At 49.3% G+C, this 17,728-nt stretch overlaps 1 protein-coding gene across 6 annotated transcripts in view; it reads left to right on the forward strand.

Annotated features, from left to right (window-relative positions):
* Positions 1 to 3,369: 3,369 nt before the first annotated feature.
* The window catches only part of TIAM1 (TIAM Rac1 associated GEF 1), a 382,148-nt gene continuing 367,789 nt past the window's right edge, over positions 3,370 to 17,728 (forward strand). For 4 of the 6 annotated variants that reach the window (XM_082723635.1, XM_082723632.1, XM_082723631.1 and 1 more), the window contains exon 1: positions 3,370 to 3,553. The gene's annotated coding sequence lies outside the window, so the exon portion shown is untranslated. Of the gene's footprint in view, positions 3,753 to 3,886; positions 3,905 to 17,728 lie in introns of those variants that run through there. The other 2 variants (XM_082723633.1, XM_082723634.1) reach the window with 2 other exon arrangements.

Below are 17,728 nucleotides of genomic sequence, written 5' to 3' on the forward strand. Positions count from 1 at the left end.
CCCACTGTGGGGCTTGAATTCATGATCCTGAGATCCAGATTTGCTCACTCCACCAACTGAGCCAGCCGGGCGCCGCTCCCTATTCCATTTCAAAGATCAGGCCACTGTGACTCAGAGTCTTTAGTTAACTTGGTAAAACCCAAGAACTAACTTTGATGAGTGCATACGGTATGCTGTGTGTGACCTCTTTTTAACCCCCTTAACGTCTTTACGGGTTACATGGTTACTCCTATTTTATAGCATGAGAAAGTGAGGCTTGCGAAAGATCAAGCATGGTGCCGAAGGCTTCAGAGCTGGAAAGCGGTGGAGCTTGGGTCCAAACCAGCCAGTCTAACTCCTGAGTGCTCTTAATCGCTTTTCAGATGTCTTAGGAGCATCAGGAGCTATGCCCAAGGCTACCAGATGGCCACTCAGGATTCATCTGACGTTCACCTTGCAACAATGGCACCTCCTTAACAGCAGGGCCAAGATGGCGGCAGCCCTGAGCAAGGCAATGAGAGCTCGAACCAGCCACTGACACAGGAGGCCTCGGCACCTGCCACGCCATGCATCTCCAGTGGAAAACGTTTGTTTATGTATCTTTAAAGATTTGTTATTTATTTTAGAGAGAGAGAGAGCATGAGCAGGGGGAGGGGGCAGAGGGGGAAGGACCAAATCTCAAGCAGACTCCTTGCTCAGCATGGAGCCGGACTCGGGGCTGGATCTCACAACTCTGAGATCATGACCTGAGCTGAAATCAAGAGTGGAACGCTTAACCGACCAAGCCACCCGGGCACCCTGGGACATGTTTCTTTCATAAACATTGTTTAATGTTACTATGTGCCAGGCACTCTTCTAAGCTCATGCCTAATATGAATTCATTCATCCTCATACCAACCCTATATGGTGGGCACTACTGTCATATCAGTTATAAGGATGGGGAAACTGAGGCATAGAGGTGTAAAGTCACTTGCCCAGGGCATAGCTAGAAAATGATGAACTGTGAGTTGAGAGTAGGCAGTCCCGGCCAAATGCACTTCTGAACATACTTGGGGGAAAACTAAAAAAACAAAAAACAACAACAAAAAACCACTACATATATATATATATATATATGAATGTATATATATATTCTTCCAATAGGATGACTTGTAACCACTTAAGAAATTGCTCTTTTCTCATGAAATGAAAGCTTTGCCAAGGAATGATTGATTCTCCATTGAGAAGCTTGGGCAAGGTATCGGCTGAGATGAAGGTAGTTTTTTGAAATGATGTCTTTTGGAAAATCTCACAAACTTCACTCGGAAAGCTCCCTGTTAACACCCATCCTGGCACCTGGTGGACATACCACTCTTGACTACTATCCTAATCATTTTTTTCAAAATGGATGCCTTAGAAGCACTTCAGATCTTCCAAGCTCTTACCCCTAATTATAGCTCCTCTCTATTTATTGATTAAATATTTTTGAGTGCCCCCAATATGCCAAGAACTGTGGTAGGCACTGGGAAACAGAAGAGAACAAGACAGATGAGATTCTGGATGGAGTGGAGTGCTGTGCTGGTGGCAGAGGACATATGTAACTGGCAATTTCAGCCTCAGTACAGGGGGAAGGGGGAGCCCCGGGGGCAGGGTATGTGGATCTCTAACTTTGACTGGATACAGGAGGTTTCCAGTGTCCACAAGACCGCTGCACAGTTGGAATTCAGCAAATGTCTACTGCATGGACGCATTGCCTGCAAAACTAGGTTCTGAAGAATGGGTAGGAGCTAGTTACATGACGGGAAATTAGAGGGGCTGGGAGGGGGTTGGTATTCTGGACAAAAAGTGAGGAGCCCAATGGTGAGGGAGCAAAAATTAGATTTTTCTGTTTAGAAGGATGATTCTGCAGAGGGGAGACTAGATTTCAGGAGGGATGGGGTAGAAAGACACTGGAGGCCTTTGATGTGGTCTGGCAAGAGAAGTCCGGGGGAGGGCATGGATTTGGCAAGTAGGTGAGAACAGAAGGGAGAAGGGGGAGGGAGAAGTCAAGGGTGATTTTTAGTTTTCCAGTCAGGTTGATCCTCTAGGACACAGGCAATGGCTTTTGTTTTCAACCAGGTAACCCCGGGAGCCCCCAGGTTGTTAAGGGATATTCACCCCAGGCTTTGTTCTTTCTTTCTTTCTTTTCTTTTTTAATTTCTTTATTTGACAAACAGAGATCACAAGTAGGCGGGGAGAGAGAGAGAGGAGGAAGAAGGCTTCCCGCCAAGCAGAGAGCCTGATGAGGGGCTCGATCCCAACACGCTGGGGTCACGACCTGGGCTGAAGGCAGAGGCTTTAACCCACCGAGCCACCCCGGCGCACCCCCCACCCCCCCACCAGCTTTGCTCTTTATGGTGAAGTCTAAGCTCTTAAAGGGAGGAGGGGGCACCGTCCCGATGTGAGGAAAGCTTCGTTAGTCTCTACCGTCACGTCCCGACTTCAGTGTCCCCCACAAGCTTGCGAAAGGTAAAGGGCAAGCATCATTTCCGGATTTTGCAGAAGGAACCAGGAGCTCTGTGTGGACCTTGCCCGTCCCGTATTCTGCCCAGTAGGTGAATGTAGGGCCCAAGCCCCGCGCTGTGATTTTAATTTCACTCGCTGGGTAAGGTGAGTCACCTTGGGGAGTCCAGGGCTCCCCAGGATTCGGTTAAGGCCACCGTGCCCCACCTGGAGCCCGGCTGGCGCTAACATCCCCCGCGATCCACAGGGGAGGGATTACGTTAAGGCTTTTCTGCCTCTCGTAAAAAAGTTCCTGTCTCCCCCTAGAGCCAGGCACACGCCTCCCGAGCCAGACCACGTGTCGCAGGTACGCTTTTTGGCTCTTCCCCTCCCCCGTTCCGTTCCCCTTCCCTCTCAGCCTTAGGTGGCAGGAAAATCCTTTACCTCCGACCAATCCCACTGATGCCAAGCCGCGCGCGCGCGCCAACTCGAGCTCCTTCTCTGTACGTCATTGGCCACCTCCACCTATGCAGAGTGACAGGCAGCTTCGCCGACCTATAGCCGGAGGAGGCGGAGGCCGCTCGGCCCTCCCGAAGCTGCTTTGTTAGGGCTCCCTCGCCGTTCCCCAGCCCGCCGCGCCTCGGCGGCTTTCCACTGCTTTCCCCAGGCCTCGCCGCCGGCGCCTTGCGGGGTGGCAGCGCCGGGACGCGCGGCGCCCGCATCCTTCCAGCCGGGCGCCACGGGCCGGGATGCAGCGCGGGTACCCAGCGTGCTCCTGTTGTCACTCTCCTGCCCAACTCTGAACGCCCCGCTCCTGTATCCCCCGCCTCTGATTGGGCGCCTGGAGGCGGAGCGATTGTCAGGCGACCCAATCGGAGCTCGGTTTCCCACGGGCTCCCGTGGCTCCGCCCCCGAGGCCGCCGGCAGAGGCGCCCTGACAGCTCCCATTGGCAGACGGCGAGCGGGCCGGAGAGCGGCCGGGCCGAGCAGCGCCGCCGCCGTCGGGCGCGCAGCTCTGCAGCGCCGCGAATGCCTCGGCGCCCGCAGCCCCAGGAGCCCCGCGTCCCCGCATTGTCCGCGGCCCCGTCGCGGAGATCCGGGACGAGCGTCGCGGGTGAGTACCGCGGGCCTGGAGGGCGCGGGCCAGCTGTCCGAAGCTGCCCCGAGGGACCGCGGTGAGGATGCCCTGAGCCGCTCTGCCCGTGGCGGGCATGTCCTGACCCCTGTCTCCCGCACACTGGGGCTCCCGGCGGGTCCTAGCTCCCCCCGATCGGGCTTTACTCGTATTGTTTTCGTGTTCACACACTTGGAAGGTGAGGAGCTGGCGACGCGGGAGGCTGGAGGAGACATCCCTCGCGCGAGGCAGCTGTCGGGAGGGAGACGAGCTCGAGGCGCCCAGGTGCCCGGTGCCGAGTGAAAGTGACAGTGTCCAGACGTTGGCATTCGGTCCTCTCGGCAGCAGGAGGTCGGCGCTGACCTGCGGCGGCGGCGGCACTTTGTATTTGTCGGCTGATTTTTATCAACTTCGGGGAGGGCGTGCGTGTGCGTGCGCGCGCGTGTGTGTCTGTGTGTGTGTGTCTCCGTCCCTGACTTGGGCACCTCCAGGCCTGGGTTTTCGGCGACGTTACGGGCGCTCACCTTGGCGATCCGCGCCGCGATCAGGGCCGGACACCCGGGGCGGAGAGCCTGGGGACCGGCACCTAGGGCCGGGGACCCGCGGCTGACCGGGGAGGAGGCATTTAAAGCGGTAGTCTGCGCGCGCGCAGACAATGGTCCGGGTGCGGGCCCCGGGGGCTGTGCGTGGACTCCCGGAGCCGGATCCTGATCCTGATCCCGCCTCGCCCTCTCGCGGGCTCTGCTGCTCGGCTGCTGCTGCGCGGCGCGGCTCACCGCCCGGTGGGGGACCCGCGTGGGGCCCGCTTTTGTTTACAGACCTCGCCATTGGGCGAGAGCCGCGCGCTGCGCTCCCCCGGCCGAGGCTGCAGCCGCGCGCCCCCTCCGAGCTGGGAGAAGTTGGTGCGTGCTGTCAGGTGACGCCCCCTCCCCCGGCCTCCGGGAGAGATGCTGCAGGGAAAAGACGACTAGACGGCGCCTTCGCGCCGAGTCCCGCCGCGCGCGGCGCCCCCAGGCCCCGTGCACCCAGAGACGCCTTGTCCGGGCTAGGAGCTCTCCCAGATTGACGGCCGTCGGGGCGCTGACCGAGCCGAGCTCACCGCCCTCCTAGTAGCATCCTCTGGCCTTGCCTCCGGATCAGCCCAGGTTGATTCCGAGCCTGCCTTTTCCTGCGTGCTGGCAAGTCTTGAAGGACGCGCGCGAGCCCTTGGGGACGCTGGCCAATCCATGCCCGGTTTTCTGGTACCCACGCGGCCCCGCGGAGCAGCTGTGGGGATCCTTGAGTCCGGGCGGTAGCGATCGGCTTACCCATGCGTGCGGACTCGGTGCACACTTTGAGCTGGAGAAGAGGTTGAGAGCCTGGGTGCTGAGATCAGACAAATTCGGGCTTCAGTATCTGTTCAGTGTCACTCACAAACTGAGTGAGCCAGGCCGAGCTGCTTAGTCTCTCTGCGTCTCAGTTTCCGAGTCTGTAAAGTGGGGATAACGTGTATTCCCCTTTGTTGGAGGGATGGGGTTGGGGATTTGAACGACCATAAAAATAATCAGTTTAGCACACTGACTGCCACAAATGAAACACTGGAATGTTGTTTCCAGAGGATAGAACGCTGTCTTTCCCTTTTCTGCTGTTCTTTCCTGGCTTCTATTTTATTTTAGAAAGCTGGAAGGACTGTTTTCAGCCTCAAGGTTTGTTTTACTTGGCCTCAGGTTTAATTATAGTTATCTAATCGCTTTCAGCTCCTTTTTTATGTGTTTGAATTTCCATTAGGTTTCAGTTATTTCTTCTTCCCTCCTTCTTCTGGAGGCCATGCTGAGGCCCAGGCCTGGGTTTGGAGGAGGAAAACTTGAACCAATGGCAGCCGAGCAAAGTGTTCAGGGCCCGGATGGAGGGAGGTTTGAACAAAGAGATACCTGAAGGCAGGGAGAGAACACTTCCTGGTAGAAGTGAAATTTGAGCCGGTCTTGCGGCAGAAGTTTAGTAAATCTTTGGTTTCTAGAAAATGCTCTTTTGTACCCGGCTGTAAAGAGCCCGGCCAGGGAGGTTGTCTTGGCCTGTAAACACCAAAGTTGCTAAGTAATTATCTTTGAATAGAGAAGTAAACCCAAGGTGGAGGCTGTGGGCTAACCAGGGCAGGTAGAAGGGAGAATTGATTTCATCAAGTGTCTTCAAAATACCATCAATGTGTTTTGACTTGTTATTCCTCTGCCCACCAGCTCAGCCTTGCAAATCTTTTTTTAGGGCAGAGAGAAGCCAGTTTCATACACGAAAAACAAAAGCAAGAAAAACTCCTCTACAACCCCAAATGAGAGAGTTGCAAAGAGACAATCTCAGGCTTTGGCTACAAAGTAAGACAGTGTTGAGAGAAATGTTTCTAGTTTCCACACCCTTTTGCTGGTTGGGGCAAATCACTGAGCTAGGTCCGGTAACCTTTCCTTTGAACATGGACTTTTGGGGTCTTAGGCGGCCCAGAAGAGCATACAGACAGACAGAAACCAGGTGAGGGACTTGTAGTCTGTCCAGGGGGTGCGGGAGCCCCCAGGTAATTCCCCCAATGCCATTCTGCTCCCTGGGCCTGCCTCACTCACCCCATGGAGGTGGACGCCCTCCGACAGAACGAGCCAGTAACGTTATTGCTAGTTATCAATTAATATACGAGATAACCTATTTAATGTTCTCCCAGCGATGATTCTGAGCCTTCTTGCGCTTGTTCTGGGAATTCTCTGGCCCCGAGGGATGCTGACCGGCAGCTGTGCCCCCTACTGTCGTCGGGGGATCAAATCAATTGGGGGCCTAGACTTAAAAGGGAGCACGTGGTTGGGAAATCTCATTAGCTGACAGTTTAACTCCTCTCTAATGCTCATCTGAGGAGCTGGGACAAAGACTTCTCTCCTTTCCCTCTGCAAATTCTCCCTCCCAGCTTTCCTCTCCTCCCCCCAGAGCGGAAAGGAAGGGCCGCCCTGGTCCAGTCTCCTCCCTGCCAAAATTTGCCCAAATTCCTGCAGTTTCGGGGTGGACTCCTGAGCCCCAGGGTTTTATCAGCCCCTGGCCAGAAATCCCTTCCCCAGAGCTTTGTTGAGGGCCTTCTGGGTGTGCTGGTCGGCAATTGGTTCTTTCCTCTCCACAAGGAGCTTGTGGTGTGCTGGAGAAACATTTTGTGGGACTGGGCTTTAGTGGACACGAGGGAGGCAGGTGAGAATATAGAGATCGCATTTCTACCGTCTCCAGCCATTGGACTCTTGTGTCGAAAACATGGTCTCATGGGGGCCGTGTGTGTTCCTGTTTGTGCCTCCCTGACGTGTGTGTCTAGATACATCCACGTTTTTCTTTCTAAATCAAGCAGATGGGTAGAGTGTGTGTTTCTGAGTATGTCTGTCTTTTTGTTTATATTTTTCTCAGTACAGGACCAGGAAGAACAGGCCTTAGCAAAATTTTTCAGTTTTTTACAATTCCAGACTTCAGGTCATTTCATCCCTAAGAGTTCAGTTTTCTATAAGTAAACACTCCTGTGTTTCATAAGGAAAGTTCTCATGGTAGGCCAAATCACATATATATATATATATATATATATATATATATGTATTTATATGTATTTATATATATAATATATATATAAGAGAAAAAATATATATATAAATACATATATATATATATATATATATATATTTTTTTTTTTTTTGTGAAAGATTGAATAAAGGAGGCACTGAAAGATAAAGCAGTCCTCAGCCAGGAACAGAGTGTTTTGAAAATAAAACAACGCTCCAGTGTAAAAGGTATGGGATATTAATAGGTGGGTTTTTCCCTTCTAGCCCCTTCCCCATGCCTGTCCCTTCCTTCCCAACCCTTCCAGCATAAGACTTTCACTGTTCCTGGGGTCTCCAGGGACCTCGTTAAGAAATTCATAAAGGTCTAGACTGTGGTTACAGAAAGATTCCTCCTGTGCTTGTGTGAGATTCTTCTGGAAGACCTTGGAGCTCTTTTGCTCCCTGAGGAGGCTCCTCCCTGGTGGGCCGAGGCTGAGCCCAGAGGCGCGCATTCCCCTGCAAGTGGGGTCTCAGTTCATGAAACGGTAGCAGAAGTGAGTGGAGGGGTGCCCCCCACTGTTATGATACAGGACGCGGACAGTTGTTGCCTCCAAAGCGTGTGGAACAGAGTGATGATGCCGGGCGGAGCTCAGTTCTTTTCAGCTGAGTGCATGGAGCATTACAGCATGGGCCAAGGTCCTTTGAGTTCTGGTGCTTTCACAGAGTTCCTTTCCCTAGAAGGACACTTGGATGCTGCCGGGGAGATGGGGGTCCCGGAATCTTGCTGCCCTCCAGCAAAACCCAATTATGATTTGAAAGGCACTTTCTGCCCAGCGCCACTATGAATTTACGAACGAGGAGGGTTTTAACAAAAGCCACCTGTATTATTTAACCTCAATACTGCCCTCACAGAACGTGATTTTATTCAAGACCAGCAGATTGGGGTGCCTGGGTGGCTCAGTGGGTTAAAGCCTCTGGCTTCGGCTCAGGTCATGATCTCAGGGTCCCGGGATCGAGCCCTGAGTCCCGCATCCCCCCCCCCCCCCCCCCCCGCATCGTATTGGGCTCTCTGCTCAGCAGGGAGCCTGCTTCCAGCCCCCCACCCCGCCTGCCTCTCTGCCTACTTGTGATCTCTGTCTGTCAAATGAATAAATAAAATCTTAAAAAAAAAAATAAATAAAGACCAACAGATCAGTATACAGAAGTGAGAGGAATTGAGTGGTTGGAAGACAGTGGACCTGAGCGCCCCGCCCCCTCCCCCCATTACCACCTGCTTTCCTCTGGGATGGGCCGGGGGAGGGCATGAGAGATTAGGTTATGGAAGTTCAGTTGCTTTTCCTTAAAAACCCCAAACTCTGTTCTGTCCACGGAGGAGACAGGATATTCTGCAGGAGGAACCTGTCTTGGCGACGGCCGCCTGCAGCCAGAGCTGTCCTGTCTTCCCACCTGCCCTCGTCCTCCTCCTCCTTGGCCGGGAGCTGCTTGTAAATAGAGATCAGTTCTGGTTCCTTTTTCTGGATTCCTCTGTCCTCTGCCGAGGTGATCATGGCCCTGGAAGGCCACCAGGTCAGCTCTGGGGGAGGGGGAGGTGGGGGTCCCAGAATGGGTCTGGAAATGCTCCCTGTGAAATTATTGGGACCATGGACACGGAGTCTGGAGTTTCCTACCCTTTGCTCTTCAGAAAGAGAGTAGTGGTGGGGTTCATGGCTGCAGGTTGAGTCTGAGGGGCTCTGAGGACGGGGGGTGGGGGGGTGGGGTCTGTCCTGCCTCCCCTTTCCCCCAGCCATGTTGGAGGCCTCCGACATCTTTAGGATTCCAGCCCAAAGCCTGACCAGCTCAGGCATCTTGGGATCCAAGGGATAAGATCTCTTGACCCCACCTTGTCCCCTGGGCTGGGTGGAGAGTGCGGTCCCTGGCGGGCGAGTGAAGATATCAAGCCGAGAGGTCTGGGAGCCTTTGGAAGCCTCTCGAACTCATCAGCCAGGTTTGGGCAGCATTCTGGAGACTCAGAACTGTGGGTTTATTCTTGTTGTGAACTTATGTGGATTTTGGGGTTTTTGGACTTAAAAGGAGCCTGACCCAACTGAAGTAATGTGTTAGTTTTTACCTTTTTTTTTTTTTTTTGCAAAATGTGCGTGTCCTTCTCCTCCCAGGACAGGAGGATGTCCTTGTCCTTGGTAAGTGAGGACACTGAGCAGGCCGTAGGCCCCTGGGTTCTGAGACCTGCGGGGGGCCATGGGGACCCCTTTCCCTGCTCCCCGGGTCCCGAGGACACTCCTGTCGTGGCTCTTACCTATTGTCCCAATCAGATTGACCATCTGATGCCCTCAGGAGCGCCCTACTTTAGCTGTCCAGAATCAAGTCCCAGGTGTCCGAGTTGTGACTCTCGTGATGTCTGAAATCACAAATTCTGCTGCGTTCTGGAGGTGGGCTGTGTGTTGACCTTCACCCTTCCGCGATTAATGTGTGTTTATTTATTTTTTATTTTTTATTTTTTTGAAGATTTTATTTATTTGACAGAGAGAGAGATCACAAGTAGGCAGAGAGGCAGGCAGAGAGAGAGAGAGGAAGGGAAGCAGGCTCCCTGCTGAGCAGAGAGCCCGATGCGGGACTCGATCCCAGGACTCCGAGATCATGACCTGAGCTGAAAGCAGAGGCTTAACCTACTGAGCCACCCAGGCGCCCCCAATGTGTGTTTAAACAGGGGTCCATGGAGCACCTGGGTGGCTCAGTGGATTAAAGCCTCTGCCTTCGGCTCAGGTCATGGTCCCGGGGTCCTGGGATCGAGCCCCACTTTGGGCTCTCTGCTCAGCAGGGAGCCTGCTTCCTCTTCTCTCTCTGCCTGCCTCTCTGCCTACTTGTGGTCTCTCTCTGTCAAATAAATAAATAAAATCTTAAAAAAAAAATAAATGGGTCCATGGTTGGGGGGGCATGGAGAGTGCTATATGTACTTACTTTCATCTGAAATGTCCTTTGGATCCCACTGTTCTTAGGTTTTTTTTGTTTGTTTGTTTAAGATTTTATTTATTTATTTGATAGAGAGAGAGAGAGAGAGATATCACAAGTAGGCAGAGAAGCAGGTGGTAGTGGGGGTGGGGGAAAGCAGGCTCCCTGCTGAGTAGAGAGCCCGATGGGGGCTTGATCCCAGGACCCCGGGATCACGACCCAACCCAAAGGCAGAGGCTTATGCCACTGAGCCACTGAGGTGCCCCCATTATTAGGTCTTTTGCATATTCTTGCCATGGGGAAGCTGGGACCAGAGGAGGTTCTTGCCCTCTGCCATCCAGAGGGCTGGGGCTTTGTGTACGTTTCTTGTTCTCTCAAGGATCTAACGTACATTTCCAGTTTGCCTTAATCTGGATGCAATCTCTGGCTCAAATATATTTAAATCACAGTTTTTACTCAGCGATGAGAGTCCAGTTGTAATTTTTTTCCCCCGCCGCCAAGCGTATTCTTCTTTCATCCATGTTCTTAAACCCCGGGAATGCTAAGTTTGATTTCTTTCTAAAAACGAGGTGTATGTAAATAACTCCATCTAGCACTGACGAACTCCTGGAACGGGCGAGCTTCCACGAAAAGCGTTTTGTTCCCATCCTTTCTGCTCCCGCCCACTCCTGTACTCTCCAGAAATGATCACTTCTTGTTCACTTTTGTTTTTTGCTCTTCCGGTGGTTGTCTTTGTATCTCTCAATAATGTGCTGGTACCACTTGAATTTATCTGCTCTCTGCTGGGGTGCAGGACCCATTAGCTGCTTTGTTGCTTCCTGCCGCCTTCCTTCTAACTCCAGATTTTTGATGGTTACATTATAGTTCTTATGTTGATCATTCTTCGGGCTCTGTTATGCCTGTAGATCTCTAATTTAGCTGCGTCAACCAAAGACTGACTTGTTTTTTTTTTTTTTTAAGATTTTATTTATTTATTTGACAGACCGAGATCACAAGAAGAGAGAGAGGCGGGCAGGGTGGGAGTAGGGGGGAAGCAGGCTCTCTGCTCAGCAGAGAGCCTGATGCGGGACTCGATCCCAGGACCCTGGATCATGACTGAGCCAAAGGCAGAGGCTTAATCCACTGAGCCATGCAGGCGCTTCCGAAGACTGACTTCTAACCTCCCCTTTGTAAAGTGAGAATAGCGGTGCCCTGATCTGTCTTTTCTCTTAACTCCCCCCTGTCCCCCTAGACCCCCAGCCTCCGTCACCACCAAGATGGTAAGACCCTGTTCTGTACGTGTGATGAGGTCTTCTGTGCTTTGCTTTTTTTTAAAGATTTCATTTTTTAAGGTCTTTTTAAAAAATTTAATTTAATTTTTTGTGTGTATGTGTTCCAAAATTCATAGTTTATGCACCTCAGCCAGTGCTCCGTGCAGTCTCTACCTGATGTGGGGCTTGAATTTCTAAGGCTCCGATCACGAGTCACATGCTCTACCAGTGGAGCCAGCCGGGCACCCCCAGGTTGCTTTTGTTTTGATAACAGCTTTATTAATATATAATTTACATACTGCACTCTTTAGTTCCTTAAAGTGCGATTCAGTGGTTTTGGTAGATTTATAGTCGGGCAGCCCTCACCGTAATCAATTCTAGAACATTTTCATCACCCCCAAAAGATACCCCCTACCTGTTACTATTCACTTCCCGTCCCCATGCCTCCCCTTCCCCTCTGGTAACCGTGAATGTATCCGTCTCTGTAGATTTGCCTGTTCTGGATATTACACGTAACGGGATTATAGAATATGTGGCCTTTTGTGTCTGTGTTCTTTGGCTTAGGGTCATGTTTCAAGGGCCATCCCTGTCGCAGCGTGGGTCAGAATTCCTTTCTACTGCTCAGTAATATTTCACCGTGTGGATACACCACTTTTTATTCATTTATTTATTAATTGATGGACTTTTGGGTCGGTTTCACCTTTTGACTGGGTCAAATTCTAGGGGTAATTACTACAAATTCTAGGGGTAGGATTACTGGGTCCTATGGTAATTCCTTGTCCAATATTCTGAGGAACTGCCCGATTGTTTTCAAAGTGGCTGCACCTTTTTACATTTCCACCAGCAATGGATGAAGATTCCAGGGTCCCCACATCCTGCCCAGTGTTTTGCTCTCTTTTGTCTTTCTGATGATGGCCCGTTGATGACGAGGTGACATCTCACCACGGGTTTTGCATTTCCCCGATGCTGAGAGATGCTGAGCCCCTTTTCTTGTGGCTGCAGGCCCTTCAGGTATCTTCTTTGGAGAAATGTGTATTCGGATCTTTTGCCCATTTCTTAATTGGGTTATTTGGGGTTTTGCTCTTGAGTTGTAGGGGTTCCCTTTTTTTTTTTTAAACACTTATTTGAGAGGGACACAGAGAGAGAGAGCGCGAGAGCACAGAGGAAGAGTGAGGGGGAGGCAGACTCCCAACTGAGCAGAGAGCCTGATGTGGGGCTTGATTTCAGGACCCTGAGATCACAGCTTGAGCTGAAGGGAGACAGAGGCTTAACCAGCTGAGCCCCTCCCCTTTTTATGTTTTAGATATTCACCCCTAATTGGATAGATGGCTTGCAAATCCTTTTTCCTATTTTGGTAGGTTGCTTTTTCACTTTGTTGGTGGTTTCTTTTGGTATGTAGAACCTTTTTTTTTTTTAAAAAAAGTTTATTTATTTATTTAAAATATTTTATTTATTTATTTGACAGAGAGATCACAAGTAGGCAGAGAGGCAGGCAGAGAGAGAGGAGGAAGCAGGCTCCCTGTCAAGCAGAGAGATTGACATGGGGCTTGATCCCAGGACCCTGGAACCATGACCTGAGCTGAAGGCAGAGGCTTTAACCCACTGAGCCATCCAGGCGCCCCCATGTAGAAGCTTTTAAGTTTGATATAGACCCACTTTATTTTTGATTCTGCTGCTTGAGCTTTTAGATGTGATTTCCAGAAAATCATTACCAAGCCCTATGTCAAGGAGCTGTCTTCTTATGTTTTCTTCTAGGAGTGTCGTGGTTTCTGTCTTACATTTAAGTCTTTAATGCATTTCATGTTAATTTTTTTTTTAAGGATTTTATTTATTTATTTGACAGACAGAGAGAGATCACAAGTAGGCAGAGAGGAGGCAGAGAAAGAGAGGGAAGCAGGCCTGTAGAGCAGAGAGCCCGATGTGAGGCTCCATCCAGAACCCTGAGATCATGACCTGAGCCGAAGGCAGAGGCTTAACCCACTGAGCCACCCAGGTGCGCCTCAAGTTAATTTTTGAGAGCGGTATAAGAGAGGGGTCAAGTTTCATTCTTTAGCATGTGAATATCCAATTTTCCCAGCACCATTTATTGAAGAGACTGTCTTTTCTTTCTTGAATATTCTTGGCTCCCTTTGATTTCACATTTAAAAAAAGAACAATAGTCTGTTTACTTCAAAAGCTCTGTGTATGATTCAGTCATTTATTTACCAAAGCTACATGAAGGAAATATATGCAGAATTAGAAAGTGAGCTGTCTTTGGGCATCAGCTTTGGGCTTAAATTTCTGCTGGGTGATATTTCTTATTGTGTTATATGTTAGGACAGAAGTGCTTAACTGAGGGCGGTTTGCTCCCCAGGGACCTTTGGCAATGTCTGGAGATATTTTTGGTTGTCACGTTGGGGAGGTTATACTGGTATCTATCTAGATATAAGGAGATAATCAGGCATCTAGAGGCTGACACTTTGTGATGCACAGGACAGTCCCTAGAAGAAAGAATGATCTGGTTGGTAGTCAGTAGTACTGAGGTTGAAATCCAAAAGACACAAATTCAAAAGACACAATACTCCATTCAAAAGACACAAAAACTATGAACACATATTCAAATTTCTTGGGAAAGGAGTTTGGGTTTCCTAGATATTTGGAAATGAGATGTCAGATTAATAATGAATAATCAAGCATCAGGTTATTTTGGCTATTATTTTAGTTGGAATAAATTAATAAGGTATGCTTTTTAGGATGGAAAGCGTTTTTTTTTTTTTTTTTTTTTGTTTTTTTTTTTTGTTGTTGTTGTTGTTTTTTAGAGGGAGGAGGGAAGGGACAGAGAGGGAGAGAGCGAGAATCTTAAGCAGGCGCCACATGCAGTGATCGGTCCCACAACCCTGAGATCAAGACCTGAGCCGAAACCAGGAGCTGGGACACTGAGCTGCCTGAGCCACCCAGGCGCTCCTAGGATAGAAGGTTTTTAAAAATTGCATTATAAACAGATGAAGACTGCAACCCAAGAAAGAAAATTGGATAATAACTTCAGGGGTTTTGAGCTTCTCAGTGCTTGAGAAATTCACCCACTTAATGACTGCACAGTAGTGCTAATAACAGTGTAACGAACCGCTCGTCCTGAGCCCTGCACTTGGCGGCAGTTAACGTTACGGGAGGAGCAGTCTTTGCAGTCTGATCACTCCAGTCTTACTCCTCCTAAGCGGTTCATGCAGCATTAAAGACATTTTCAGAAGAAAAGTCCCGTGCAAGATCCACTGTGACATTTTAGAAAAAATTTTTGAATGTTAGAGTAATTATCTCATCTTGAAATCTCTGATTAGAAATCATCATTTCAATCTATGAATATCAATTGAACTTTAACATGGCGTCGTAATTAAAAAATGAAACCTCATAGCTGGTTTTCACTAATTAATAATTTAATAGTGTATTTTTTTTTTTTAAGATTTTATTTAAGTGAGAGAGCATGAGCGGGGTTGGGGGGTGGGTAGGGGCAGAGGGAGACAGACAAGCAGACTCTCCATTGATTTGGGGAGCTCAATACCAGGACGGCAAGATCATGTCTCAAGTCGAAGGCAGACGACTGAGCCACCAGGCACCCCAACAATCTGTTGTTTTTGAGTTGATTTAAAAAAGTTCATCCTGGGGGCGCCCGGGTGGCTCAATGGGTTAAAGCCTCTGCCTTCGGCTCAGGTCATGATCTCAGGGTCCTGGGATCGAGCCCCACATCGGGCTCTCTGCTCAGCGGGGGGCCTGCTTCCCCTCTTCTCTCTCTGCCTGCCTCTCTGCCCACTTGTGATTTCTGTCTGTCAAATAAATAAATAAATAAAATCTTTAAAAAAAAATTAGAGGAGTCTTTTTTTTTTTTCCCCCTCTCCCGTTTCCTCCCTCCTGACAGTTAAAGTTTAATGTGGGGAAGGAATCTGCCTACAGCCTTGGTCCTGGGCAAACCATCCAAACTGCCTTAAAGAAAAAGATTGCTGGGAGCCTGTCATTATGGGGTTTCAGCTTGCTTCAAGTAAAAACACCCATGATGTTGGGGTCCTGGGATCGAGCCCCACATGGGGCTCCCTGCTCAGCGGGAAGGATGCTTCTCCCTCTCCAACTCCCCCTGCTTGTGTTCCCTCTCTCGCTGTCTCTCTCTCTGTCCAATGAATAAATAAAATCTTTAAAAAAAAAGTTAAAAAAAAAAAGAACACCCAGATGTCCTCTCTCTTTGAGGAAATGGGGTTTAAAACCAAATGGATGTGTTCATAAGGTATTGTTAGTTAACATTAGGAACTTGGAGTCTCCTTGCCAGAGACAGAGAGATCTAAGTTAACGGCCCATTCTTTATACCAGGACTAGTTAACAGCTTATTAGAGTGAGAAGGGCTAAAATGATCCCTCATGGACAGCCTCGGAATTTTAATTGTGCTAATCCATGCCATCTCGGCCTGTGATACAGCGGTTCTGGGTCCCATCCAAGTCAGGAAGAATGAATTTATGGTCCTCCTAGCAACCAGCATCTAGCAATGTAGAGTGCCTGGACTTTATTCGGGGGGCATGGAGCCTGCCCCCCAACATCTGGGGGCCCAGCCCACAGCCACGACAGCTAAGAGTCACAGGGGCTCGGGGAGCTGGCTTCCAGGAGCATAAAATACGGACTTCGTTGCTATGTTTTGGTTGTTAGAAAACCATGCATGATTCGGGGGAAAATGAAACTCTCCCAAGGAAATATTAAGGTACAGTTTTTCCTTTTGGAAAAGTTACTTTCTGGAACTCGGACATGGAGAGCTTAATTAGGACACGAGGCAGGTTGTATAGTTTCATACCCTGAGGATTGCAACAGCCTCTGTGGGTCAGATCTTTGAATTTCCTCCTTTAATGAGAAGAACATCTCTGACATCTAGCACTGTTGAAATGGTTAATGGCTTTTGATCACCTGGGCTCATCCTTTTTCATTTTTCCCAGACAGTCTGTGGGTATACCCCACCCCCGCTTTTTTTTTTTTTTTTGTCTGTCTCTGATTCTTCCCAAATATCTCATCAGTGCCTTTTTTCTCCTTTTTAAAAAAATTTATTATTATTTATTTATTTTTAAATTAATTAATTGATTAATTTGAGAGACAGAGATCACAAGTAGGCAGAGAGGCAGGCAGGGAGAGAGGAAGGGAAGCAGATCTCCACTGAGCAGAGAGCCCGATGCCGGGCTCGATCTCAGGACCCTGGGATCATGACCTGAGCTGAAGGCAGAGGCTTAACCCACTGAGCCATGCAGGTGCCCCCCCCTTTTTTCTCCTTTAATTACAAAGTATTTCTCTTAATTACATCGGGTATCAATAATGTAAACTATGTAGCCAAAATACCAACAAGAAGTATCTTTCAGTATTGACACTGGGGGGAAACTTTTTTTCTTATGAAAGCTTTTGCAGTGAGTAGGGTTCCTTTGACAATCAGAAAAATTGTGCTGATTAAATCCACATTCAGCTTTGGGTTGGTGGTGGGCAGTGGGAAACTTAATCTCCCAAGTCATATTTTCTTGTTCCATAATCCACTTACACATGGGGATTAATAGCAAAGTGCTGCTCTCTAGGACTGGGACAATAGGAAGAATAGAGAATATTGTGGATTCTGGCCGGCGTGAGCAAAGATGAGAAAGCCTGTAGGGCGGCCCAGAAGCCCAGTGATTAAACATCAATGGAAGGATTAGCCCCATTGTTGACGGATCCTTTCAGGCTAGGATTGAACCCAGACCCTCAATCATTAGAAAGTTGTTGACTTTGTAGCAGACAGCATCCCTTTCTTTAGAAGGCTTCCCCAGAGACAGTGGTCTTACAGCCACAGTTCCTAACATGGCTGTGCCTTTTGACCTTGGTTTTTTCCCCTACAGTTGCCTCCTGGTCCATGAACTGTCTGGTCTTCTCTGAAGGGTCCTAAAGCAGGGATGATTTTCAGGTCAAGTTTAATTCGTGTCTGTGTTTGTATTTTAGGGCTGCCACAAGAGGTCCTTCAGACTGGATGTCTTAAGACGGTAGAAATGTCTTGTCTCATAGTCTGGTAGCTAGAAGCCCCAAATCCAGGTGTTGGCGGGGCCACGCTGCATCCAGAGGCTATGAGGGAAGGGTCTTTTCTTGCTTTTTCCAGCCTCTGCAGGGCCCGGATGTTCCTGAGCTTGTGACAGGATGACTCCCAATCCAGCCCGCTTCTTCACACAGCGCTCATTTCTTGGGGCTGAGTGTCTGTGTCTAGCTCTCCTTCTGTCTCTCCTGACACCAGCTATTGGATGTAGGACCTGTCCTTGTCCATACGACCTTCTTCTCACTTGATTAGATCTGCAAAGACCCGGTTTCCAAATAAGGTCCTATTCATAGGTGCTAGCAGTTAGGACTTAAATATAGTTTTTTTGTTTTTTTGGGTGGAGGAGGGATGCATTTAACCCACAGGAGTGTCCACGCAGTACTGCATGAGACTGTTCATAGCAGCGAAG

This window comes from Mustela nivalis (genome assembly GCF_964662115.1).
Source record: "Mustela nivalis genome assembly, chromosome: 1".
In the NCBI taxonomy this organism is placed as follows: Eukaryota; Metazoa; Chordata; class Mammalia; order Carnivora; family Mustelidae; genus Mustela; species Mustela nivalis.